Source organism: Pinus tabuliformis, chromosome X (assembly GCF_031772625.1).
Source record: "Pinus tabuliformis cultivar Carrire ecotype Pingquan chromosome X, CPIR1, whole genome shotgun sequence".
NCBI classification, from domain to species: Eukaryota; Viridiplantae; Streptophyta; class Pinopsida; order Pinales; family Pinaceae; genus Pinus; species Pinus tabuliformis.
The window spans coordinates 189,501,749-189,513,209 of record NC_142308.1 but is presented as its reverse complement, the minus strand read 5'-3'; the positions used below and the strand labels follow the sequence as shown (position 1 = coordinate 189,513,209).

Sequence of the window (11,461 nt, the reverse complement as noted above, 5' to 3'; positions counted from 1 at the left end):
TTTAAATATGCAATTTATTGATCCCTTCTTTCAACATAAACTATAAGTTGCCATACTTTTGTTATGGTTAGTTATTGGTTCTATATTTTTCTCCATGGTACTTGATTCGATCACGTGGGTTACTCGTTGTAATTTGCTACAAGTTATCAATTTTCTTGGGCAATCTTGAACCTGATTTTCTTTTGTATTGTCTCAGATTTGGTTGGGCTTGCCTTTGTGGGATCTTGCTAAATTTTCGCAGAAGGGAAGATGTAATGACAGACTTACGTTGATGACCATCTCATGTGTGAGATCGTCCAGGAAAATTGGCTCACCACGACGGCCATTATTGGGAAGGATGTCATTGTTTGTGCTTAGAGCGATAGCTTCCCATTGACGAAGCCTAAGGAAGTGACAACCATAGTGTACGTGTCACGACTCCATGGTAATATACCATAAAAAAAGAATTTTAATTGTAAATCTAACACTTTATGAACCTCCATATATATGCATACGGTCATGACACTACTTTACACATACATATAATTCGGCTCTTGAATACCGATATGCATCCAAGGTTCACATAAACATATGTTAAACCTATATCATAATGTTCCTTTCTGATTATTACAATACGATTTGTTGGACATCTGGTAAGGTCAACGGTTATCATTCCAATCGGCTGGCTGTCTCCGGTTAACTCTGGTGCCAGGTGTGACGGAAGTGTAAATGCCTTCACCTACCTTGGCCAGGTGGCTAGCTCCGTGCAAGGTCCATGTGAAGTCTCGGGGAGACCGCTGAGGTTTACGCGCCAATCCTCCGCTTGGATGAACGGTGAAGATTATCTGAGGAGATCGGAGGGTTCACAATTATTCCAGGGTTTAGCGGGTTTATATTCCATAAGCCGCATGATTCGGGTTCATTTGCACCTGTTGGTTTGGTCGAATGTTCATTCAGCTCAGCGACTCCTTGTCTACACCTTATGCCAAGTTCTGCACAGCTATTACAGGTAACTGACCGCCGATTTCAGAGTTTTATCAGAGTTTGTTGAATAGTTATATACTCGGTGCCTTAATACACAGGGTTTATCGCTTCGCTTAATACATTCACGGCTCACTTGAAGCGTTTGTTATTGCAGGGGTTGCCTCTCGATCCTCCCACTGCTCAAGGATAGGTCATGCCACCGAATATGCACAAGTAATTGTTCTCCATGAGTTGATGCAGAGCTTTGGTTAGCTCAGATGATTAAGGGTTTACTTGTATCATTTCTTGGCCTGAGGGTTCCTCATGGCAACTCTTTTGTTGTCTCAGGGTTCCTCTGTTCGGCCCCAAACCCTGATTGAGATTAGCGGTCGGCCTTTCCATGCCGACACCCGCGTCCAATCGGGTTATAAAGTCTTATGATAAATGTATTTTTTTGGTACCTCGCCCAGAATTTGTATATTTTGTTTTAAGAGTTCACGGCCTTCCTCGCCCGAACCAAATGGACTCGGTTTAAGTCGGAATAATTGTTTATCTCACTTCTCTTACTGTTTTGGGTATTCATTGTGATCTCTTAAGGTGTATCTGTGTATGAAGAGGCCAGGGCTTTTCCTCGGCCCTCTGGACATTTATGAACAGGCTGTTGACATACCCGTCGGGGTTTTATTTATCGCATGCTAACATATGTGTATTTCTTCTTCCTCTTGGATACGATGAATATGTTTTCGTTAGCTTATATTACAGCAATAACTTGCTTGTCTATATACATAAGAAATTGCTTTTCCAGAATGTATGGAGTTTGTTACATTTAATGTTATTGTTGTTTCTCTATTTAACAGAGTCGGCATATCCCTTTCGAGGGTTTGTTTATAATAACAAGGGTTTGTTTATAATAACCCTCCGTTCACTCGACGATTTGTGAGTGTATATGGTAGTTAAATGCCCGCTTACCTTAGCGGTCCTGTGCCATCATAGTGCCTTTACTTGTTAAATGATGTTATTCGTTTGTATTCTACATTGATACAGTCGTCTTTCACTTGTTTACATGTATAGTGAACTAAACCCTAGGTACAGGGTTCGATGAGCTTTCTTGGAACGACCTCACCGTATTCTATAAATGGCACTTAGTGTTCAATGTGTTTCATGACTGTTGCAGTAATACGACTATTCAATGTTTGATCTGTTGTTTCCCATAAATCTTTCTACGGTTATAGATTGTTAATGAATCTTTTCGCCAGTGAATCATTCATGCATATGTCGCCATGCATCTACTGTTATGGTACTGAAGACCTTCGTGAGGTTTTTATACAGATATACCTCGGCTTTAAGTAGCTAGTTATTTCTATGCAACTACCATGCATCACCTTCTTACAGTTCACATGCATCGACTCTTACAGTTACTTATGCATTGATTTTTACAGCTATCATGTATCGATTTGTACAGTTAACAAGCTTCGGCTCTCACAGTTAACATGCATTTATCTCACAGTTAACATGCATTTATATAGCAACTAGATTTCTGTTTGTTTGACTTGAACAGTCAGTAATATATGCTCATAGAACTGTTTATAATACTTCAGGTAAACTTTTTATCTAGTTAGCAACAGAAACTTAAGCTTAACTATACTTCCCTCCTATACACCAGTATACGGAATACAGAAGTTTGAGTCTGGTGAATAACCCATACCTGGTCTGTCAGACACAAGAATTAACGCTCCAGAAGTTCACCTGCATCTTACATGCTTGCTCTTATCCACCCAACCATGAGATCCATCGATACGTTGGAATCTCCCCCCGAGCTGTCTTGCAGGCCTGCAGCCCTCAACAAGACTCATGCACTGTTGTGCTAGGGTTATCTGGTCCTTACCAGACTTAACCCTCCTTTCTTTCTCTTTTCTTTTTTTTTTCCTCTGAATTCTCTCCCTCTCTGTCACAACAGACCAGGGGTTTTCCCTCCCAGGACTTTTCCTGGCTGAAGGGTTAGTTTCTTTTTCAGTTTTATAACTGTTTCTTTTTCTTTAGAAATCCTCCCTTAGGAGACTGCCAGCATTTTCCAAAATATCTTCCATTTCATAAATAAAATGATATCATTTAACAACAGTAATTAACAGTTCACACTAGTTTCTTACCATAGTAACTTTTCATAATTACAAGTTTTACGGGGTCATCACATCCTCCCCCCTGGGATTGGACATCGTCCCGATGTCTATTCCCTTTAAATAAGTCTGGGTATACTTTCCTCATAAGCTCCTCGTCTTCCCAAGTAGCCTCCTCCGGCCCATACTGCTGCCACAACACTTTAATTTGGGTAATAACCCATTTCCGCAGCCGCACTTCTCTCCGGTCGAGAATGCTCTGTGGTTCGACCAGAACCTCGCCTTCCGGTTCGACCTGCAGACAATCAATATCCTCAGTCAGTTTCCATAAGTATATCCACATGTTCAAAACAACGAGGTTAGTTCTTACCCGAACATCTTGCCATTTGATCACATGTTTAGGATCGTATACATATTTCTTTAGAACAGAAACGTGGAAAACGTTGTGAATTCTAATATGGCTTGGCAAGGCGAGTTGGTAAGCCACCGGCCCCACTCTAGCCAAGATCTGAAAAGGTCCAAAGTACCGAGGAGCCAGCTTGGCACATCCGCTCCATTGCAGTGTGCTCCTTCTGGCTTGGATCCTCACAAACACATGGTCACCAACCTGATATTCTTTAAACCTTCTTTTTCTGTCCGCAAAACTTTTCTGCCGGTCCTGTGCAGCCTTCAAATTGGCACGCACTCTTTTCACCATGTCTTCCATTTCTTTAAGCATTTCCGGACCCAAACTCAGCTTATCCTCAGGTCCACCCCAACTTGAGGGTGTGCGGCATTTTCGCCCATACAAAACCTCAAAGGGGCTTAACTGTGTCGAGGTATGATATCCATTGTTATAAGCGAATTCAACCAGGTGCAAATATTCTTCCCATTGGTTTGGTTTCATCATCACATACGCTCTCAACATATCTTCCAACACTTGATTTACTCGCTCGGTTTGACCATCGGTCTGCGGGTGGTAGGCTGTGCTAAAGTTCAGCTGTGTTCCCAACTCAGCGAACAACGTCCTCCAAAAGGTGGATGTGAACTTTACATCCCGGTCTGAAATGATTACCTTCGGTAGTCCATGCAGTCTGAACACATTCTGCATAAAAAGGTGAGCAATTTGCACCGCTTTATAAGTGGACTGCACAGGTATGAAGTGTGCCGCTTTACTCAACTTATCTACTACCACCATGATGGAATCATGGTTTTTCCTTGTTCGAGGCAAACCGGTTATAAAATCCATGGAAATGGTTTCCCATTTCCATTCCGGAATAGGCAAAGGTTGTAATAGCCCGGCCGGATGCTGATGTTCTGCCTTAATCTGCTGGCACTCTAAACACTTTGCCAAATACTCAACCACTTGCTTCTTCATTCTAGGCCAGAAATATTCCTTCCTAAGTGCAGTGACCATCTTTTGGTACCCTGGATGGCCAGTGTAGTGGCTGGTATGGAACTCGTCCAAAATCAGGTTCTTAAGGTCATTTGAATCAGGTACATATAATCTTTTATTAAAATACAGCATGCCAGCACTGTCCAGTGTATAACCTTGCTGTAATCTTTCTTTAACTGATTGTTGTACCTGCTGTTTTAACTGTTGGTATTCAACATCTTGATTTGCTGCTGATTTAATCTGCTCAAACAGAGAGTTTCGCCACTTGCTGACTGAAAGTTCACACAAACACTGCACCTTTCGACTCAATGCATCAGCCACCCGGTTCTCTTTGCCTTTTAAGTGCTTAATCTCGAAGTCGAATCCACTTAGGAAATCTGCCCAACGACCTTGTCTTGCATTCAAGGTAGGTTGACTGAAATAATTGGTCAAGCTGTGGTGATCTGTCAACAACAGAAATTTCCTCCCCAAGAGGTAATGTCGCCACATTTTCAGCGCATGAATAACAACTGTTAATTCTAGATCGTAAGCAGAGTACTTCTGCTCATGATCTTTTAATTTTCTTGATTCATACGCAATTACCTTCCCTTCCTGCATTAATACTCCTCCCACACCCTCTTTACTTGCATCAGTACACACAACGTAATCCTTATTAGGATCAGCTATACTCAAGATGGGTGCAGTGGTGAGTAAATGCTTCAACCGATCAAAACTCTGCTGACATTCCGCTGTCCACTTAAACACCTTCCCCTTTTTCTGCAAGGAAGTGATAGGGTATGCTATCCTTGAGAAACCCTCCACAAATCTTCGGTAATAGCCAGCTAGTCCCATAAAGGATCTGATATCGGCTACATCCTTGGGTATGGGCCATTCCATAATAGTCTTTATTTTCTCAGGATCTACTGCAATTCCTTCTTTAGTAATCACATGGCCCAAATATTGAATTTCCTCCTTGAAAAAGTCACACTTACTAAACTTAGCATATAGCTGATGTTCCCGAAGAGTTTGCAACACCATCCTCAGGTGCTCTTTGTGTTCCTCATGGGAACGGGAATATACCAGAATATCATCAATGAATATCAGCACGAATTTGTCCAAAAACCGGTGAAACACGTTGTTCATCAAACACATAAAGGTGGCGGGTGCATTGGTCAAGCCAAAGGGCAGCACCACAAACTCGTAATGCCCGTAGCGTGTTCTGAAAGCGGTTTTGGCGATGTCCTCTTCTTTAATTCTGATCTGATGATAACCAGATCGCAAATCGATCTTGGAGAAAACCTTTGCTCCCTTCACCTGATCAAAGAGTTCGTCAATCCGAGGCAAGGGGTATTTGTTCTTAATCGTGAGCTTGTTCAGCTGACGATAATCTATACACATACAGAGAGTTCCATCTTTCTTTTTGACAAATAATACTGGAGCTCCCCACGGTGACACGCTGGGGCGGATATAATTCTTATCCAGCAACTCTTGTAGTTTCATTTTTAATTCTGTCAACTCGGGTACGCTCATCCGGTATGGTGCCCGTGACACAGGGGCTGCCCCTGGTGTTAACTCTATAGTAAAATCTATATCTCTTTTTGGAGGCAGTCCTGGTACCTCTTCAGGAAAAACATCCACAAATTCCTGCACTACCGGAATGCTGTCTAATGCAGATATTTTGTCTTTCTGGTTTGCATAACCCACTTGAATAGCGTAAATCTGGCACTTCTTTCTGAGACATTTAGCTAGCTGAGAAGCAGTGATAGGTCGGATCTGTACAGGGTGTTTAATCCCCTGCAACTCTTGCTGCTGCCCCAAGTCATCCTTGTAATAGATAGTTTTGGTCTTACAGTTTACCAACGACCAATGTTTTTCCAACCAATCCATACCAATCAGGATGTCATAGGACCCCAATGGAAGTACATTCAGGTCTGCTGTAATTGGCTGCCCTTCTATGCTGAAAGGACAGTTATTAATTTTGGCTAAGACTCGTCTCTTAGCTCATGTGGCTAGCTGTACCAGCCATGGGTTCCTGAACTTTTCACCAGATAACTTACACTGTTCTACTATTTTTGGGCTAACATAACTTAAAGTAGCTCCTGGGTCAATAAGAACAGCTATAGAAAGATTTGAAATTTTACCTTCAAACTCCACCATGGTCGGCTGGTATTCCGCTTGACGGTCATCCAAGGCTGCGTTAATTCTTGGCATGCTGCGCGCCACTTCTCCAACAGTCGAGGCTTCTTGGATCTGAGATATTTGGTCCACTCCTTTACGCTGAGGGCAGTTCTTAACGTAGTGTGGTCCCCCACAACCCCAACATTGGACTGGAGGTCTGGTCATCCCCTCAAGGTCTGACTTGACAGGTGGTTCACTGATTCTGCTCTCACTTGGTTTAGTCCGAAAGGTACTCTTTGCTACATTTCTGCTCATCTGTCCCTTACCAGCACCCTTGCTGCCATTACCACGACTTCCTTTGTTATTACCAGCAATTCTGTTGCTTTTTCTTTCATTCCACCTTTTATTTGAAATGTCTCCTTTTTGCTTGTTTTGCTGATAACAGATTCTTGCCTTACGAATCGCCTCATCCATTGTCCTGGGATTATCAAACTCAATGCGTTCTCTTATATAGGCTGGTAAGCTGCTTACAAATCTCTGCACTTTGGCCTTCTCCTCCTTGATATATGGCACATAGCGAAGCAGGGAAGTGAAGCGGTTAATGAACTCGTCCATAGACTGCTGTCCCAGTCGTAAATCATGGAATTCCCGTGCCTTCTCATCATAGAAACGCTCGGTTAGATATCTCTCCTTGAAGTATTTCTGAAACTTTTCCCAGGTTATGTTCTGCTCACTTACTCCTTTTACAATTTTAATTTCTTCCCACCACAGGGTTGCTTTGCCCTGTAGCTGGAAGATGGCCAGTCGCGCCTTCAGATTCTGATCATACTCATACAGCTGGAAATACTTGTTAATGTTAATTAACCAAGCCTCTGCCGCTTCTTCCTGCTCTCCATCAAAATGTGGAGGTTTAATTTTCCGGAATTCTCCCTGTAATTCCATTTTCTGTCTCTTTGAAGTCTGCTGCTCTAATACATTGTCAGAATGGTCCTCCTTCTCCTCTGAGATTTCAGGTGCATAATTCCGTTCTTCAGTTGCCCTTTGCTGTTCTGCACTGGGATTGGCTAATGGTGGATTTTGTCTGTCCGACAGACTCTTCAATATTCTTTCCTGCTCCACTGTCAATCGCGCGTTGTCTTCTCGCAGACGCGCCATTTCATTCTTCAGTTCTTGAACAGTTTGCAGTATCGCCAGATTGGTACTGCGTGTCTCTGCACCAAGCTGTACCCACAGCTCTGGATTTTCCCGAGGAACGCTGTCAGCTCCCTGCATCTCCTCCATCTTTACTGTTGACTGTTAGCGGATTGCTGTTTCTGTATTTATCTCCTAATTAATAACAGAAAACAGTTAGCTGAATTAATTCTTCCATGCAGCTGGATCTTACTGCTCCAGAGGCCACAGTTTTGAAACCTCTGCTCTGATACCACATTGTCACGACTCCACGGTAATATACCATAAAAAAAAAATTTTAATTGTAAATCTAACACTTTATGAACCTCCATATATATGCATACGGTCATGACACTACTTTACACATACATATAATTCGGCTCTTGAATACCGATATGCATCCAAGGTTCACATAAACATATGTTAAACCTATATCATAATGTTCCTTTCTGATTATTACAATACGATCTGTTGGACATCTGGTAAGGTCAACAGTTATCATTCCAATCGGCTGGCTGTCTCCGGTTAACTCTGGTGCCAGGTGTGACGGAAGTGTAAATGCCTTCACCTACCTTGACCAGGTGGCTAGCTCCGTGCAAGGTCCATGTGAAGTCTCGGGGAGACCGCTGAGGTTTACGGGCCAATCCTTCGCTTGGATGAATGGTGAAGATTATCTAAGGAGATCGGAGGGTTCACAATTATTCCAGGGTTTAGCGGGTTTATATTCCATAAGCCGCATGATTCGGGTTCATTTGCACCTGTTGGTTTGGTCGAATGTTCATTCAGCTCAGCGACTCCTTGTCTACACCTTATGCCAAGTTCTGCACAGCTATTACAGGTAACTGACCGCCGATTTCAGAGTTTTATCACAGTTTGTTGAATAGTTATATACTCGGTGCCTTAATACACAGGGTTTATCGCTTCGTTTAATACATTCACGGCTCACTTGAAGCGTTTGTTATTGCAGGGGTTGCCTCTCGATCCTCCCACTGCTCAAGGATAGGTCATGCCACCGAATATGCACAGGTAATTGTTCTCCACGAGTTGATGCAGAGCTTTGGTTAGCTCAGATGATTAAGGGTTTACTTGTATCGTTTCTTGGCCTGAGGGTTCCTCATGGCAACTCTTTTGTTGTCTCAGGGTTCCTCTGTTCGGCCCCAAACCCTGATTGAGATTAGCGGTCGGCCTTTCCATGCCGACACCCGCGTCCAATCGGGTTATAAAGTCTTATGATAAATGTATTTTTTTGGTACCTCGCCCAGAATTTGTATATTTTGTTTTAAGAGTTCACGGCCTTCCTCGCCCGAACCAAATGGACTCGGTTTAAGTCGGAATAATTGTTTATCTCAGTTCTCTTACTGTTTTGGGTATTCATTGTGATCTCTTAAGGTGTATCTGTGTATGAAGAGGCCAGGGTTTTTCCTCGGCCCTCTGGACATTTATGAACAGGCTGTTGCCATACCCGTCGGGGTTTTATTTATCGCATGCTAACATATGTGTATTTCTTCTTCCTCTTGGATACGATGAATATGTTTTCGTTAGCTTATATTACAACAATAACTTGCTTGTCTATATACATAAGAAATTGCTTTTCCAGAATGTATGGAGTCTGTTACATTTAATGTTATTGTTGTTTCTCTATTTAACAGAGTCGGCATATCCCTTTCGAGGGTTTGTTTATAATAACGAGGGTTTGTTTATAATAACCCTCCGTTCACTCGACGATTCGTGACTGTATACGGCAGTTAAATGGCCGCTTACCTTAGCGGTCCTGTGCCATCATAGTGCCTTTACTTGTTAAATGATGTTATTCGTTTGTATTCTACATTGATACAGTCGTCTTTCACTTGTTTACATGTATAGTGAACTAAACCCTAGGTACAGGGTTCGATGAGCTTTCTTGGAACGACCTCACCGTATTCTATAAATGGCACTTAGTGTTCAATGTGTTTCATGACTGTTGCAGTAATACGACTATTCAATGTTTGATCTGTTGTTTCCCATAAATCTTTCTACGGTTATAGATTGTTAATGAATCTTTTCGCCAGTGAATCATTCATGCATATGTCGCCATGCATCTACTGTTATGGTACTGAAGACCTTCGTGAGGTTTTTATACAGATATACCTCGGCTTTAAGTAGCTAGTTATTTCTATGCAACTACCATGCATCACCTTCTTACAGTTCACATGCATCGACTCCTACAGTTACTTATGCATTGATTTTTACAGCTATCATGTATCGATTTGTACAGTTAACAAGCTTCGGCTCTCACAGTTAACATGCATTTATCTCACAGTTAACATGCATTTATCTCACAGTTAACATGCATTTATATAGCAACTAGATTTCTGTTTGTTTGACTTGAACAGTCAGTAATATATGCTCATAGAACTGTTTATAATATTTCAGGTAAACTTTTTATGTAGTTAGCAACAGAATAACGGAATACAGAAGTTTGAGTCTGGTGAATAACCCATACCTGGTCTGTCAGACACAAGAATTAACGCTCCAGAAGTTCACCTGCATCTTACATGCTTGCTCTTATCCACCCAACCATGAGATCCATCGATACGTTGGAATCTCCCCCCGAGCTGTCTTGCAGGCCTGCAGCCCTCAACAAGACTCATGCACTGTTGTGCTAGGGTTATCTGGTCCTTACCAGACTTAACCCTCCTTTCTTTCTCTTTTCTTTTTTTTTTCCTCTGAATTCTCTCCCTCTCTGTCACAACAGACCAGGGGTTTTCCCTCCCAGGACTTTTCCTGGCTGAAGGGTTAGTTTCTTTTTCAGTTTTATAACTGTTTCTTTTTCTTTAGAAATCCTCCCTTAGGAGACTACCAGCATTTTCCAAAATATCTTCCATTTCATAAATAAAATGATATCATTTAACAACAGTAATTAACAGTTCACACTAGTTTCTTACCATAGTAACTTTTCATAATTACAAGTTTTACGAGGTCATCACAGTACGATTTTGTTGAGCCTAGATCCCTTGCACCAACTGGCCTGTATATTGGAGGAACAAAGTATACTTTCATCGAAAGTGATCTTGGAGTTGTCATCAGACTGAAGAAAAGATCTGCAGGTGTCACCATTAGGAAGACAACCTGTGCCCTTATCTTTGGCCTTTAGGATGAACCAGTGACTCCATGTGAATGTACTATGATTATCGAGAGGCTTGGTGACTATATTATTGATCAGGGCATCTAATTGCTAGTTTGTCCCTAGTTATAATTTTGTATGGGCCATTGTGCCAATTTAATTTCTTCCTGTTTTTTAGATGTTGGTAATTCTGCCTAATCCTAGTCATTAAGTAATGGAATATATATGCATTTTTAAAATAATGATGAGGTGCTTCATTAGTAACTCCTGTACGTTTTTCCTCGCGTTGAGGTTTCTGAATTTTCAGTGATATATTTGAATGCGTAAAAAAAACTACCATATTTTTGTTCGGCCATTTTCCTTCTCCTTCGATGCCTCCATCGCCACTTGCTCAAAGCACTCACTAGATTGCCATTGCTTTGTCAAATGACACAGTGGAGTATTTAAATGTGTGTCTATTTTATACGTGGCAATTTCCAACTATACTTCAATTTTATTTGTACTAAAGAATGCAATGGGGGTATTTAACGATTGATTTGAGAATTGCATTGTGTATTGTAGTTTGAATCATTGCCCACCCACCCCGTTGAGCCGATAGCACATTCGATGTCCACCCCGTCCAAGAGTTTTATTTAGAAATGAATATCTATTCTATGAAAA

General features: G+C 41.7%; 1 pseudogene; it reads left to right on the top strand.

The window, feature by feature from the left end:
- Nucleotides 1–249: 249 nt before the first annotated feature.
- LOC149139060 (profilin-1-like) lies at nucleotides 250–10,909 on the top strand (annotated as a pseudogene).
- Nucleotides 10,910–11,461: the final 552 nt, after the last annotated feature.